Source organism: Scomber japonicus, chromosome 8 (genome assembly GCF_027409825.1).
Source record: "Scomber japonicus isolate fScoJap1 chromosome 8, fScoJap1.pri, whole genome shotgun sequence".
Lineage (NCBI taxonomy): Eukaryota > Metazoa > Chordata > Actinopteri > Scombriformes > Scombridae > Scomber > Scomber japonicus.
This window is the reverse complement of record NC_070585.1, coordinates 15,324,160-15,340,880: the sequence shown is the minus strand read 5'-3', so window position 1 is coordinate 15,340,880 and position 16,721 is coordinate 15,324,160. Positions and strand designations below refer to the sequence as shown.

At 42.4% G+C, this 16,721-nt stretch overlaps 1 protein-coding gene across 1 annotated transcript in view; it reads right to left on the bottom strand.

Annotated features, from left to right (window-relative positions):
- The window catches only part of LOC128363249 (bifunctional heparan sulfate N-deacetylase/N-sulfotransferase 1-like), a 44,203-nt gene that overhangs the window by 13,082 nt on the left and 14,400 nt on the right, over positions 1-16,721 (bottom strand). The gene's annotated exons all lie outside the window — the stretch shown is intronic.

Below are 16,721 nucleotides of genomic sequence, written 5' to 3'. Positions count from 1 at the left end.
AAAGTTCATTGCGAAGTAGTCCTTGCATTCACCTACACAAAGTGAGAGCTGCCAATTCCTCCCTAGACACACACCTAACCCCTTAGAGCGCAAACATTAACACACACACACACACACACACACACACACACACAAAAAGTCATTTGCTCATGCAGCCTCCACACAATCAATAGGCTGAATGTGAGTGACAACAAAGCCTCGAGGCGAGCCAATTCCCTGATTCAGTCCAGTACAACTGTGTGACTGCATACAAGTGAAGCCATCACCCGCGGGGACACTCGCCTTCTATTTTCCTCAAATCCCCGAGACCAAAAATGGAGTGCAGGAGAGGGGAGGAAAAAAAACAAGCTGATAGAAGGGAAGCGATCCAAGAACAGAGGAGTGGATGACAGTGACAGACAGAGCTGGCAACAATAGGATCTTTTACTCCAGGAAAGAACCCCTTATCACACTCAATATACACCTCCCATACCCTCTGCAGACCTATCGTAATATACCAGCCCTTTAGTCAATCTCCATCAAGCCAAGTGTGAAAAGTACAAGATGCAGCATGGGAACTGGTGTCAGCTAGTCCCTTATGAAAACATAATTTCTCCATTTAGAGGCATGGTGGAGAAATGAGACAGAGCATCATTACCTTTGCATGGAAATGCTCCGTCCATTAAGCTGGAGAGCTATTGAGACACACACACACACACACACACACACACACACACACACACACACACACACACACACACACACACACACACACACTAGAGTCACAGCCCTCTCAACCCAAAGACATTAAACAGAGGCCACCAAACCCATCAAGACTCATCACACACAAATCAGACATAAAATGGATTTGATAATGCCATCAAAGGGTTTATCAGTAACACTATAAACCAAGCTTTAATTAAATGTGAGTAACATTAAAAATACAAGAGAGGCCATACGGTGCTGCTCAGCACAGTGGATCACATGGGCAACAATCATCCAGCTGACTTTAGTGCAATCAATAAATTATTGATTTTTCACAGCCTGATAAGACAGAAACTTCAGATCATTCAATATATCATTAAAAACACAATTCCATATGGATAACCATTTTATCATCAGTTATCTTTAATGTACACACAGTATTAAATGGGGAAAACTAAATGTCCCCTTTAATGTTATCAAGGTCAACTTTCTGGCAAGTAGCTCTGCCCCTTCTTGCCTTCCAGCTAAGCTTAACGGGATGCCTAAATCTCACTGCAAGTACAGCGGAAGAAAAAATATCACACTTCTTTCTCTCTGAGTCATGTCCAAGTTTCCTCTTCACAGGGAGGCTGATTCTAATGTAAAGAGAGGCCGTGAAAAAACAGTGGGCGTTGAGAGAATGTATCGCAGCCGAGCAGACAAAAAAAACCCCAATAGCCCTGGTCGCTTGAAGTCCCCTTTCTGTACCTTGTTTGTTCATTTCTGAAGGAGCCACAGTTCATGCCATTGCATATCAAAGTATGATTAGCCACAGGAAGTGATGGCTGCTGAAAACAATGAAGCAGAAGAGAAGATAAGGGACACAACTTTTAACACGACACTGGGTCCTAACAGTTTTCAGGCTTCTGTGGTGAGGCGTTTTTGCTGCCCCTTTAAGAAACCTCTCGCCTTATCATGAGGTTTCTCATCAACAAGTTCTGGTGATAAAGGCTGGATGATGAGTCAGTTATCAGTAATTGACTTTTAGCAGAATCTAGGGCTGCAACTAATGATTATGTTCACCATGGATAAATCTGTTGATTGCCTTTTTGATTTAACAATTAGTTTTTGGCGTGAGCCTAAGATGACTCCTTCGAACTGTTTGTTTTGTTTGATCAAGAATCCAAAACAGAGACAAATTACTTTGACAATGATATGAAAATAGTTATGAGCAGCAAATCCTCACATTTGAGAATCTGGGACCAGATAATGTTTTGTAGTTTTTCCTTGATAAGGGACTTGATTATCAGAATTGATTTTTTTGTTGATCTGCTAATTTATGAACTGTTTCAGCAGTAACAGAGAAATATTGTGCTGATATGATCATAACATAATTTCCAAATTCCTGTTGCTAAAATTAAGATTTATAAGGCTAATTCAATTTTTTTTTCAAGATTTAGATGCAAAGTGATATAAATTATCTTTGCTAATGGTGCAATACTAACATCACCCTGCCACAACTTCTAAGAAAGAGGCTATCTCAAATTCATTCTCTGTTAATGTTTAATCAGAATGAAGACGTGTTATCTTTGGACAACCCTTTCAGGGAACAATAAGTTCCTCCCCGACTCTAATGACACCGTTGACATGCAATGGTAGCAGATTAAATGGTAACAGATTAAATGGTAACACAACAGAAACAGAGCCCTCTCTTCTTGCCCAATTCTCAGCAGCAATGACCGCCTCCTAATGTTGACCTACAGACTGTGATACAGAGACCTACCACTGAAGGGAGGGAGGGGGAGGGAGAGGGAGAGGGAGAGGGAGAGAGAGAGAGAGAGAGAGAGAGAGAGAGAGAGAGAGAGAGAGAGAGAGAGAGAGAGAGAGAGAGAGAGAGAGAGAGAGAGAGAGAGAGAGAGAGAGAGAGAGAGAGAGAGTGTATGATGATGAATATGGGGGATATGGACTGAAGGCTTTGAGTGTGAAGTTACAACGGTGAGATCAGGCAAACTAAATAGAGAGTACAATACATTAGACTATAATGAGGGTGAGGATATGACTAATGGATCTCAAATGCCTGCACACCCATCTCACCTAATGTGTCTTCTACCCTTTGTGCCATGTACACCTTCATAGAAGCCAACATCTAACCGCGAATATCTCTATACTCCAAAATAACAGATGCAAAAATGCAGAAGAGGAAGAAAAGAGAACATGAATATTTCATGTTTAGAGGCTGATGAGAGGTATAGCCAGCAGACATATCTGTAAGGTAAAGAGCAGCCAAAAAGTGCGCAGAGACCCGGGTGTTTCAGTCTGCCAGAGAGAGTCAGTGTGTTAACTCATGCATAAAGGAGAGGCAGATGGAGACTAATGCATATCCGATAGCCAACCTTTTCCTTCTCAATGATAGAAAGAGCTCTGGATTAGCATGAGCTCTATAACTGCACACGTGGACAAAAAAAGTATCCCTAAATAGAGGTGGCAGACAGGCCAATAAGAGTGAAAAAAATAGGCAAAAAAGGGACAAAATCAGAGCAAAGAACAAGGTGATCAACTACTATACCAGATCAGTGAGAGAAATTCACCTGAGGGCGACAATCAATCTCAAAGCTTTGAAAACAACAATTAAAATACCCCCTTGTTTTTTTTTATAGCAGCTGAATGATGGTGACAGAATGAAGCGGTGGCATAAACATTAGCTGGTGATGGCAGAAAGGACAGACTAATGCTTTTCCTCTGGGTGGGTGGTCATTCAAACCTGCTCCCTCTGCATCATGGGAAGCAGGCCAGAACCATACTGCTAGATTAATGAGAGACGATGAGGAACAGGGGGACTGAGCCCGGTCCTCAGCTGTAACAACTCTCTGGATAAACAACGCTAAGGTTGGCCATATGTAGCCTCACATGTCCTGTTCTTGCTTTCCCCTCCCTCCCCAACACTGCTTCTGCGCTTCTTTTAATGTGTGAATAAGATTAAGCATCCCAGGATTTGTGAGGAGAGTCAGTACATTAATACTGTCAACCAGACTCGGACTAGCCGTAGGTGATCCCTTCACCAAATAAACTTTTAAAGGAGAGCTCTGAGGCCCTCAGGACCCGAGAGTGCCCCCTTTCCCCCCATTTTCTGCCCCTCTCCTGATCTGACCCCTTGCCGTTGACTGACAGAAATAAATGATGACCCTCTGTGTTCAATCACCACAGGCCTTGGCAACCGCACGTTCACCATGGTAACGCCAGAGCTGCATCATGTTCAGAGGCAACTGCAGGCAACTGTGCAAAAGGAAATAGAGGGAGGGTGGTAATCCATAGGACAGTCATTAAAAGGCTACTGTTGTTGTCACTTTTTGGTCTTTGTGTGTGCATGTGCCGAAGTGGCAACAGACCTGTGAAGATCTACAATCCAAATCATCTCACAACAAAGCACACAACCCTTTGTTTGCATGTGTTCCTGAACAAATATGACTCAGCTTGTGCAAACAACATGGCCACAAAAACAAGTATGGCCTGAACATCTGAACTGTGCAGAGGGGCATGGGTCAAGGTTAAATGGGTAAGAATGAGACCAGTGTAATCCTCTATCTGTAATCCTGTTAATCTCAACACTGCAAACAGTACCAAATGTGCGTATGTCAGCTCTGTCACTGTGCAAGATGCCTTGAAGGGATTAAGAAATGAGACACAATGGAGTGACAGAAGATCCAACAGTATGTTGGGAGAGAGATGAAAATGTTATGTGTCATCCCTCTGAGTCTGTCCCAAACCACTAATGTGTTACTCATTTAGAGGCCTGAATGTACAACCAAAGGTGATCAATTCTGAATCTACTAAGAGAGATGTTGTGACCATCGTCAATAGCTACAAGACCACTGCGTTGGAATTCTCTACCAGGCGCAGTAAGAGGTAAAGCTAAAGCAAATTTCTCCATTTGCATTCAGCCTCCTACCCTTTCTTGCGAGAGATTAAACTTCAAAAAGCGAGAATTTTCATATTTCTTTTGAAGCACGTCTATGGCAATAAACAGACACATGAGAAGAGCAAGGACTCGCCTTCTTAAAGAGGGTACATTTATAAGCCACAGACGCAGGGTTTTTTTCCCTTTTAAGACAGCCTTGGCATTCATCAATATAGAATCAATCAATCTGAAATATGAATTCCATTTTATGCATCCATTGTTGCTGCTGCGATTAAAGGCTTAGGCTGTGAAATAGCGTGGAATGTGGTGCTGTATCCTCACTCCAGCTTCCGCCTCCCACCCTTCAGCCAATCTGAATGCACAAGCAGGCAGCTTCATTTTAGCTGCAAACATTTACACCGACACTTCCTCTCCCTCTGTCTCATCAATTCATTTCACGCCACTGCGTGAAGGACAGTGGACTCGGGAGGGAAATGTAGTTTTGCCTTCTAATTCTCCAGAAAGTGACTTTCAGACCATTTCCCCTATCAAACTGTGCGGCTGAATTATCACATCATTTTTCAGCACCTCAATTTACTGTCCCAAAGACTGAGGCAATTTCACACAAGGAAAATGCCTTTCCTCAATTCGCCTGTGCCCCTCCAATTACATCTCAAGGCCCTACTTGAAGATCTCCATCTCAGCGCTGTCGTAATTGAAATGATTGCAACGTTATTCGTTGACACAGTAATGGGACAAAGAGGCAGACACATGTCCTAAAAATCCAGACAAGGGAGTGCAATCTTTTCTTAAGACCTATTAGGAATAGAATGGGAGGACAGCAAAAGTGCGTTCAAAGACAATTAGAGAGAATTGAGGCATTTCTGCACCACTACTGTATGTTGTCCAGCAACAGAGAAGAGCAAGATCCCACACCCTTAAACTTCCATTAGAGGGATCATGTCAGATCCCATCACACCAATATCAGCCTCCATGATGATAATCTGAAAAGGCACTTGCATAATGGCATGATTACACATTCATATTATGTGGGGACGATTAGGACTGAGATGAATAAAAACACAGGCCAGAGAATAAAATATACATGGCACTCTCAGAATCTTTTTCATCTTCAGCTCCCAAACCTCCTGTCTTCTTAAGATCTGGGATCTCAAGCAGGAGCTATAAGGGCAGGGGGCTCTGAGAATGGCAGGAGTGTAAAATGGATTACCTCACAGTAGGAAAAACAGCTTGGATGAGCTGTGTGAGCCATGGGAAAACTGTGGCAAGGTGGAGATGGGGGGTCATTAGGAAACGGTGGAGCCGAGATGGAGACTTTCCTCAATGGTATTACTCCCCTGGGCGGTGGGTAGAGTGGCGAGAGTGAAACCAACACCTTCATCAATAGACTCGATCACCTCAATGCAGGACATAAAAAGCACTGCGCGCACACACACACACACACACTCCCCACCCCTATCACCCACTCCTGCTGATAACCACCGGCAGCTCGCTACCACAGTATATCTATTTATAGACACTCTGTGCCCCATTTACAGGCATGGGGACACTGGATCTGTACAATAAAACACAGTTGAGAACATGGAAGACATTATTTGTATACAGTAGACCTTTATTAGCAGCTGGAAAAGCACATAGAAAAGAGAGGACACACAGAAAATACTGCTGTACACTCCATTAGGAGGGACAACCAGAGCCGTTATCATTCGCAAATGACAACATGTCCAAAACAGCCAATGTGTCATGTCTGATTAATTACTAATAATTCATGTTAATTCATGATTTCATGCTAGACCGATTAATCCGATACATAATAAGAGAATAGACTGATTAAGCCAATGAGAGAGAAATAATTGACCCCACTTTGGAGGCTCCACGTATGATTTCATCTTTGAGTGACATCACACACTATTAGCCAGCAGCCACAGGAAAGCAGATCCTACGGTGTGTGCCATTGAAATACATAATAATTTGCTTCATTCGTCTTTTTTCAGGGCTTGACATCATGCATATGGATGTCCTGTGGGGCTTAAATCATGCCAGTGACATGTTTATGTGTGGAAATTATAGGAACCTGAAGCAATCAATAACCCTCCTCTTGGGAAAAAAATAAAAAATAAAAATTACAATGTACACTACTGAGAAAAGTCTATTGGATTTCTGCAGGGAGAAATAGGCTTGTAGTGCCTCAGACAGCAAACGCAAGGCACAGGGAGGTGGCGGCAGAGGGAGGACGGGGTTGATCATTTATCATTTTTGTCAGTCCTGGTAGAAAAAGGGAGGTGGTGCAGGGGGGCTTTCATATAAATTGTGTGTAGGTGGAATCAATGTGGCGTTGTTGGTAAGAGCAGGGAGGGGCGCAGGAGCCAGATCAATGCTGGTGGGAGTGACTGTTTGTTCCCATTGTTTATCTATCGTCATTTCAGGATGCCGGTGAAGGACAAGGGAGCACAGTGGGCAGCACAATGTCTCCATTGGTACTGAGGATTCGTAATGGGTCTCTCCTCATTCAGACAATAGCCATCACTCAGAGGTGAAAGTCATACTGCTCATGGATAAGTCACGTCTGTGTGAGTGAGTGTGGAAGTTGGGGGGGAGGGGGGGTTATGAGAGAAAAGGGGCAAGTAGAGATAACAGTACTTGTTGTCAGTGTGTTTTCACACTGCAGGGTCTGCCGATCACCGTGGGGAAAACCTATCGGGGCACCACAGAATCTCTGACTAAAGCACAACACTTTTATTAAGTCTTTTACACCTGTAGTGGAACAGCAATAACAGATTTGCTGACCTGACGTGAACCAGAGATACTATCAAACAACAATGTTCATGATGACCGCAGATGAATAAAAGAAAACGATCAAACTAATAATAAAATCCCCAGGCATGCTGTAAATCTGGCTGCGGCACACACATAAACAATATAACTGTCTAATCTGCTCGATCAATCTGGAGGAGACTGAAACGAAACAGCCGAGCAGAGGATGTATCTTGGACTGTAATAGGGATAAGTACAATACCTGCTCATGAAATGATGATGAGATAGATTCCAGAGGCCGCCCACTGAATTTCAGGTATTATCATTCCCAGGGGAGCCCTGCCTCTCCACTCCCCTTTCCCTTTCTCTCCCCCTCCTTTTTACACCTCCCTCTTCCATCTTCCCTTCTTTCATGTCCAGATAAGAAACGGCCCGCACTGATCTGACTGTGATTCGCGCAGCAGAAATGCGTTCCCATGGGAATATCATGGTGCAGAAGAATAGCTGACACAAGAGATGAGATTCTGTTGTGCTGCCCATATTTTTGCCTGTGAGATCAAACCGATAGGATTTTTCCTCCTGCATGAAAATGTGCTCATAATCATTAGCCTGCTTTCAAAGCACAATCAAGAACAACAGATAAATGGATGGAAGTGGAAATTTGTCTAGAGGGCTGTGTACAGTATGCTTTACATAAACAAACAGTGCACACTTGACACGTGCCCTCGTCATGGTAATTGTAGGCACTAAATGTGTGAAATTTCAAACTGCAGAGAAATGCCCAGGCTCATGATTGGCTTATCACAGTAACGATAATTACACTCCTAATTGTAGCCCCAGTCATGAATCCTATTACAAATTCTGTGCTTTTTTGAAGCTGAGGCTCAGCTACAGCTTTTCTCTCCTGTCTCTCTTATACTTTCTGCCTCATCCACTGATTAAAACACAACTACAGCCCTGCAGTCATGGTCCTTTATACTCTACACTTTTCCAATGTGGCAGCTTTCAACCCCCTTGGACTGTTTCTTTGCTGTTTTAAGAAACAGACATTAATTTTACCGGAAAAAAACATGGAAGCCAATTTCTACAAACTGAGACAAATAAAAGTATAGATATAAGGCTTATTTTACATGCAAATTGCTGTATCTGAAATTGCTGTGGATTCAACAGCTAATTAGACATCTTTCTGTCAAAATCTAGTCAATGAAGACAAAGAAACATTGAAAACAAACAAGAAAAATCTGCACTGATTTATCTCTTGTTGTTGAGTCACTAAACTTAATCTAGCACACCTGTGTATCCACTAGGAGAAAGCAGTCCTTAAGAGCATCTCTGCAGAAGAGAGCAATGGTGTGAATGCCATCCTGAGGCCTGCGGCAGCTCTGAAGGAGCTACAGGGTTTTACGGCTGAGAGATGGCAGACAGTGTGTATTCAACAACTGTTGCCTGGGTGATTCACCAGTCGCAGTTTTATGGCAGAGTGGCAAAGAGAAAGTCGCTGTTAAAAAAACTGACATGTCAGTTCATCTAGCATTTGCCAGAAGGCATGTGGGAGAATTTGAAACAAATGTGAAGAAGGCTCTTTAGAATGATGAGATGCTGCTGGTGTAAGCCAAACACTGTACATTACCAGAGACTCATTATCCACACCATGAAGCCTGCTGCAGTCTGACACAACACTGTGACTTGGAAGATGCATCACCAGTAAGACAACAATCCCAAACATTAAGCCAAAGGCTACATGGGATTGAATTCAAACAAGTAGTGTTAATGTCCTGAAGTGGCCAAGTGAGGCTCCAGACGACCTCTTTTGGTTTCATTTATAGAGCTTTGTTTTCTCCTTCATCTTACACAGCTCAGTATCTGTTGATCAGTATGAAATGTCAAAAAATGGGGGAAAAGTTTTACAAAGCACAGAATGCAATCTAAAATGTCTTCTTTTGACAGAACCAACAGTCTATAACCAAAAGATAAGTTTACTGTCACAGAAGACTAAAGTAACTTCCCCTAAAAATCACTCAGTCTAGACAATCAACCAATTATCACAATAGTTTCTTATTAATTTTCTATGGATCAACTAATCAATTAGTCATTGCAGCTCTCGCTGATATATACTTAACATGTACATAAGCCTGACAAAGGCGTCTCTACTAAATACTGACTTGAAGGGGAGTAATACTTGTGCAATCAATTCTTAATTTAGGTTATTTAGGTTGTAGAGCTACATTTAAACTTAAACATAAATAAGTATTTAGAAAAAAGATACAATAAACATTAAGTGATGAGTTTTTTCAGGCGTTGTACCTGCCAGGTTTTCTATCCCCTCACTCTCTAGTCTCCCTGTGTTGCCCAAAATAACACTCTGCCACAGTTATCCCTCTCACAGTCTTAGTCTTAACTGCTACTGCTACAGTCTCCGTCTATGTCAGCCCCTCACTGAAGCGCTCTACCTGTCCTCAGCCGAGGTGCTTTCCCATACTCCGTTCCTGTTGTGGACCAGAGGGTGAGGCATGTGTGGGTGTCACAGAACTGACAGGTCTATCTGGGCTCTGTCTACTGTGCTGGCTCTTCCCATTTCCCCTCTTCACTGCCGTCTCTGCAGCTGCTGTGTATCCTACCATGACACCAGAAGCACACACACGCACACACACACACACACACACACACAGAAGGGTTGCTGGTGGTCAAGCCGCCAGCCAGCACAAGGCTGCATGCATGGTGCATGTCCTAGAACACTACACTAAAATCTAAACAATATTTCATTTTATCAAAGAGGGAAACAGGCCAACAGAGAGAGAGAGGAAGAAGTACATGTCTATTTATGTAACAAGAGAGCTTTGTTTTTTACCCTGTCAGTTCAAGGAAAGCCTGTCAGAGTTATGTTGTAAATGCCATTGTGTACACACACACACACACACACACACACACACACACACACACACTGACATGTAATGTGTATATGTGCGCACTCATGCAGATGTGTGCATGTGGCTCGGTGGTGGGTTACCAGTCCAAACCACTGAATGTAAAAAATAATCAATGTAGCCATCATGGCGACACTCACTGGTTTGCAGACTCCTGTTTTGAAGTCTTGAATTTGGCATTTTGACCTCTGCCATCTTGGAATTTTGGAGCCAGAAAAGACCATATTTGGACAATAAGGTGGAGCTACGCCTATACTCTGTGAATCTGAGGTTACGCCATAGTTACAGTGGGGAGAACAAGTATTTGATACACTGCCGAGGTTTTCCCACTTACAATACAATACAAATGAATTACTTAAAAATCATACAATTTGATTTTCTGGATTTTTGTTTTAGATTCTGTCACTCACAGTTGAAGAGTACCTATGATAAGATTACAGACTTCTATGCTTTGTAAGTGGGAAAACCTGCAAAATCGGCAGTGTATCAAATACTTGTTCTCCCCACTGTATGTTACCTAACCAACATTGTCGCTGTGGTAGTAACCTGCCTGTGACCGCACCAACCTGTCAGCCAAAGTGGCCACGCCTGTAATTATGCATAAATGTAAGCCCTCAAGCTGTAAAGACTGATAATTACACCTTGAGGTGGACCAGTCCATGCTTTTACTTGAAGCGTTTCCCAACTACTGTGTTAACAGTGTCAGTGCTGTTTATTTCTGCTGTAAAGATGGGCATATTAACATGGGAGTGTATGAGAATTTACTCGCTTTTGGGGCCAGAGTTGGTGCTTCCATGTTGGCTTCATTTTTCAGCCCTCAGTATTGCCACTTGGTCCAAACACCCAATCCAAAAAGCAGACTGTCACATAGTGTGTTAGCCTTGTAAAATCTAAAATCCATCTCCTGTCATCCATCCATAACAGGCCAGCAGCTGCCAAAGTCAATGTGGTTCAGACACACGCCATCATCGTAAACCCTATGTAACACATTTCTAATTTGATACGCCTCTCAGCCATTTGCTCTCCTGAGCCATTTCCACTCTCTCACACGTGATCAATTTATGCACACACACATACTTCCACACACAGATTGGTGGCGTGTTTGTGCTCCCCTCTGGCTGTAACAGGTGTGCTGACGGAAGTGGGGGGTAGGTAAGTAGTAAGCTGATCCAGCCATGAAGACCAGCTTCCTTCTCCACTCTTGCCAAAACATCCCTGGTCCCACTGCTATCCTTCACCTCCTGAAGGGAAACTTCCAATCACTCCAGAAGATCAATACACCCTAGCCTCAGGATATGAGGCTCTAAAGCTAACTAGAAGCACTTAAGGAGAGGGGAATCTGTATTGATTACAAAGGGTTAATGAGACCTGGTGTGCTGGCTCCGCTTTTTTTTCTTTTTTTTTTTTTGGAGATTGCGCGATTCGATCAGTTAATTGATACAAATTGGTCACACGTGTCCAACTTGACTGCTGTTGAGGATTTAATACAACTATTCTACTGCCTGTGGCCTTGTGTTTTGACACGCAACAGTATACGCAAAAAGTGAAATAAGGCTGAATGAAATAATGATGCTAGCTCCTCAGTCAGAGGAGAGTACTGTGCCACAATGAATCAGTGCAGACTGAACTAGATGACCAGAAAGAAAGCAAACTGGTAAATCTTTTATTTGTACTGCAAGTAAAAATACTGAGGAGGAGTACGATAAGATTCAGGATGCCATGACATATTTGTTCCAATATCAATTATTCATAAACACCTTTTCTAACCCTTTAATTATACATCAGCGTTAGAATAACAAAGGCTAGAGATGCTCACTTTGTTCCTGCTCGCAAAGGCCATGACAAAGAAACCGGATGGGGGAACTTTAGCCTTTAGGTACAGGTTGGAGGAAGACGGAAGGAAAAAGGGCTTCAGGCTGCTTTGCCCTGCTGTCGAACTGTCATTTATGATGTGTCCGCCTCACCCACTGTGTGATCAGAGATCAAAGGGTTAACTGAAACTCTGGCCTATAGCCCTGTGCTTACATTATTCAACAGCTTGTTACAACAGCCTGCTCCCTGATCTCACACCCAGGGAGACGGAGCTGGAAACTCCAGGGAGGGGAACACAAGGGACGAATAGCCGGATTAAGAAAAAGGGATGACAGAAGCAGGAGGCTGGAGAGAAGAAAGATAGGAGAGAATGAGGGGTGGACCTGCAGGATGTGGAAAAAAAGCTGAGGCATGGAGAAAAAAAGCGACAGTCAATGCGATGAAAAGAGGTATTGAGAAAAGGGAAGGATGAGAAAGTGGTGAAAGACAGAAAGAGAGCACAGGTGGATGAAATGGAGTGGGGTTGTCTGTCCAAATATGGTTGTTGCCAGGGCTGACTGATCAGAATCACTCAATATGGATGTTTAACCTTTGACCACCTATCTAACTTGTAAGCATTTGTTAACATTTTGTCAAGGGAAACACTGTACACATCTACACTATGTTGGCGTTTGGTGTAAATACAGGTGATTCTTCCAACAATGCAAATAAAAATTTGCTGATTTTGTCTGCTTGGATTTGAAAATTTGGTTAAGATACATTTGATGGCTCCTCCCTAACTGTGACGAAATAGGCTAGCCTCTGAGGTCTATTTCATGTATCAGCTACCATACCAATATCAAAACACTGGTTAAGTGTACCCTCAGTTTGAACAGATTGCTGGTAGCATTAGCAAGTCTGACGTTGTGATACTCAGAACAGTGGTGTACAAATAACTCAAAGATTTATTTATTTTCTGTGGCAGTCAACAGAACACATGTGCCCGCCTAACACCGACTATATTCAGAGCTTAAAAAGATAATCAGGGCTGACGGCTGTAACATTGTCTATGATAAACAGCAGGGCTAGGGTCATGTATTGACAATCTCCACAGACACACAGGCACCAGAGAGTCTCTTGTAGTAAAGCCGCTAGCTCAGCTACAACCAAGCAGGTAGTTCTGGGTCTGAAAAGTGAAGCCAGTACAGAAGTGCCTTAAACTTGCATTTTTTCTCATGGTCAGCAGGGGGCAACTCCACTACCTCCAAAAAGAAGAACTTCTCACTTGATTTATTACCTCAGTAAAAAACTTTCATAATTAATTTATTGTCTCAATCAGTAGTTTCCAGTCTTCTTCAACACAGAATGATTTTCTACATTATGGTCCCATTTACAGCAGATTACAACAGATGATCAAACAAGGTGGTTTAGGGTGTGGCTATCTTGTGATAAACAAGTCTCTACCACAGTGAGGTGTGAGGTCCTCCTCAGCAAAATGCCAAACCAGAAGATTCAAAATGAGAGACCACAAACCAATGGGTGATGTCACAATGACAACGTCCGTTACTTTTTATAAAGTCTAGGTCTACAACACAGGCACCACACAGAAAGTTTACAAAGCGCCATGCATATGCTTCTAGTGACTGTCAAAGCAGGAATCTCCACAGTCATACTCTCCACTTCTCTACTGCATTTTTCAAATATGCTGGGATGAAGAGAGGTAGCAGAATCAACAAACAATGCAATTTAGTTACATTTCAGATCTCAGAAACATAATGGTGATGGAAGCTTTCCTGACAACAATGTTTAAATCCATTGCTTTCTATCATTCGTCATTCTCAATAAACGTAAGCTGAATATCAGCTTGTCGTGTCGTCAAACAGGTAACATCGCAGTTACCATTGGATTTGGACATCTCTGAAAAGACACACACACATACACACATACACACACACAAACAAAACAACAAAGCAAAACAATATCAGATGAGCACTGAACTGACAACGACCATGTTTTGGGAGCGCCCTGTTTATAGTCCCAGACTCGCGCCGCTGCTCAGTGAGCGGGCTCCTTTGTTCATTAATTGATTGGCCTCCCCTGCTGGGCCTCAGTAACTAGGTTACACAGATCCATGAAAAGAAGAGGATTGCTGCCCGCCCCCCCACCCCCGGTGAAAGGCGGAGGATAGATAGACGACTCCAGGGCAGAAATCCGAGTGTTAATATAACTAATGGAGTGAGGACGACAGTAACTTTATTGAAATCACCCTCATCTAATTAGAGCAAGCAGCTGATGAGAGCAAAGAGGGACGGGAAGAAAGGTTGGATTCCATTATGCAAGGGTGATGTTACTGTTGTACGAACTGAATGGGCGATGCTGCGGTAAGGTGAAGTGATGGCTGTGAGATAGAGACCGTGTGATGTTCATTACCCAGCTGTCACAGACATATCTTTCTTACAATCAGACTGACAGGAACTTGTACTGAGCTCACTCTGTCACCTCTCCTCACAAAGGAAGGGGATTTTGCTGAACAATGTGGACAGGTTAGGTAAAGTGCTGAGGAGATGGTTGTGAACTTCCAGATCTGGAAGACTTTCAGTTGAACTGAAGCACTTGGCTTTCAGCACCATGCTACTTGATAAGACTAAAGGGCAGTCCACACTGAGAATGATAACTATAACAATAACTATAAATATATTAGAATCACCTTCAGAGCGATTTGATGAACGATAAAAATACTGGCTGTCAATCAAAATCCTTATTTATTTATTTGGATAATTATTCATTATTATTATTTTAGATCGGTCCTAATTATTACAAAGATGCTGGAACTTTTTTTCTCCATTATAATGTAAAAAAAACTAAGTTAGCAGATCTTTGTAAGTGGATCTGTGCTCATACTGTGTCACTGCTGCAGCGGTGCACTTTTACACACACCGCTTCAACATCTGCTGCAGGTCAGTCTGGTCTGTAAATACTGAAACATCACAGCGACTCATGTCTGAAATCCTTCTGATCAACACACTGAATCAGCTACCACCTCTGAACTCTTCTGCTTTTCTTTTCATTTCTCCGTACAACATACAGTAATAACAGCTCATCAATAATTAGCTGCAGACACAGCTGGAGTGCACAGCGAGTACTGGACACCGCTGTTTACAGGATTGCAACGATCACAGTATGGACGGCCCTTCTAGTTATCTTTAGAGCCGGTTCAATATGACTCTAGTTAATTGGGACAGATCTGGATGGAACACAGCAATTTTACTCATATGTATACCCAAACAACTGTGCCAAAACCCTTTGAGGATGTGGTCTCAGTCTGGTCCTCAACAAACTATGGACAGTTTATTTGTGCTGGACCATGATCGAACTGTGACCTGACCTAACAACAAGGCATACTCTTGCAAATTTAAGCTAAACAGCTCCTCTAGCCAGGTGCGCTTTACATACTGGGATGAGGATGAGTGAAATTAACTGTTGACAGCTGACCTCAGACAAAATACCATATCCAAAAAAAAAACCCTAACAACCAATCAATGTATTTGAACAACTCTCACACAAGAGGTTAAAGGACCAGTATGTAGGATTTAGTGGCATCTAAGTGGTGAGACCGCAAATTGCAACTAGGGCTGTGCAATGTGATATCTTGCGATGAATTTAAAAAAAAAGTTTCATATTATGCTCTTTTGTTTAATGTGTAGTGTCACTAATTCCAATCTTTATGGCAATATTTTTCATCATTTGGAGTCTGTTTATCTTTTGTGCCAGTTGCATTAATACATTCTTCTTCTTGGCTTTTTAGTCATGAAGCTTTTATTGTACTAGTAATATAACTAGAGAAGACCATACCAGAAAACATTTATTAACTGAATTTACAGAAATTGTGCTGTATTGTGATATGTATCATTATCTGGAAATAATATTACCTGTATCAGGATATTACATGTGGTCATATTACACAGCCCAATGTTTGGTTTGTCTGTTCTGAGCTACTGTAGAAACATGGCAGTGCAGCATGGCAGCCTCCATGGAAAAGGACCTACTGTTTGATTCTTATTTTCATATGATTATACACACAAATTAAAACTTACTCATGAATATTATATTCCATTTATGGCAATATTTCTGCCAATAGATCTGCCTAAATCTTACAGACTGGTCCTTTAAAGATTGGCTGTTAAGAGGAAGCCTGTTTTGGTTTTTTGCAGTGGAATAGAGGATCAAAAAATTGCTAGAGGCTGAAACTGGATGTTTACAAGCAAATAGGCAATCCAAATGAATTAAAACATTGTTAAATAAAATTGCCCCTGCAACAGGACCACCATATTCTAAATTCAGATTTAAAGAGGCATGGAAAACTCCTTGCAAACAGTACATTTCTCACTTAGCTCTATAACTTCTCCAGTAACAGAGATGGAGACATGCTGGGCCCTTCCTGTCTGCACAGGGCACAACAGCTGAACCAACGGTGGATCTGCCCTGCATACTTTAGAGGGGACAAATTTCAACTGCACAGTTTGTCCCTCAGATGACAGGACTGACCACCCTTCAATAACAGAGATGGACATGGGTGGTGGCCAATATGGCAAATAATGACAATATCACACTGACGGATATGGGCACTGTGTGTTCTAATGACAATCAATATGGGGAAGAGCAGTGTGGATGTC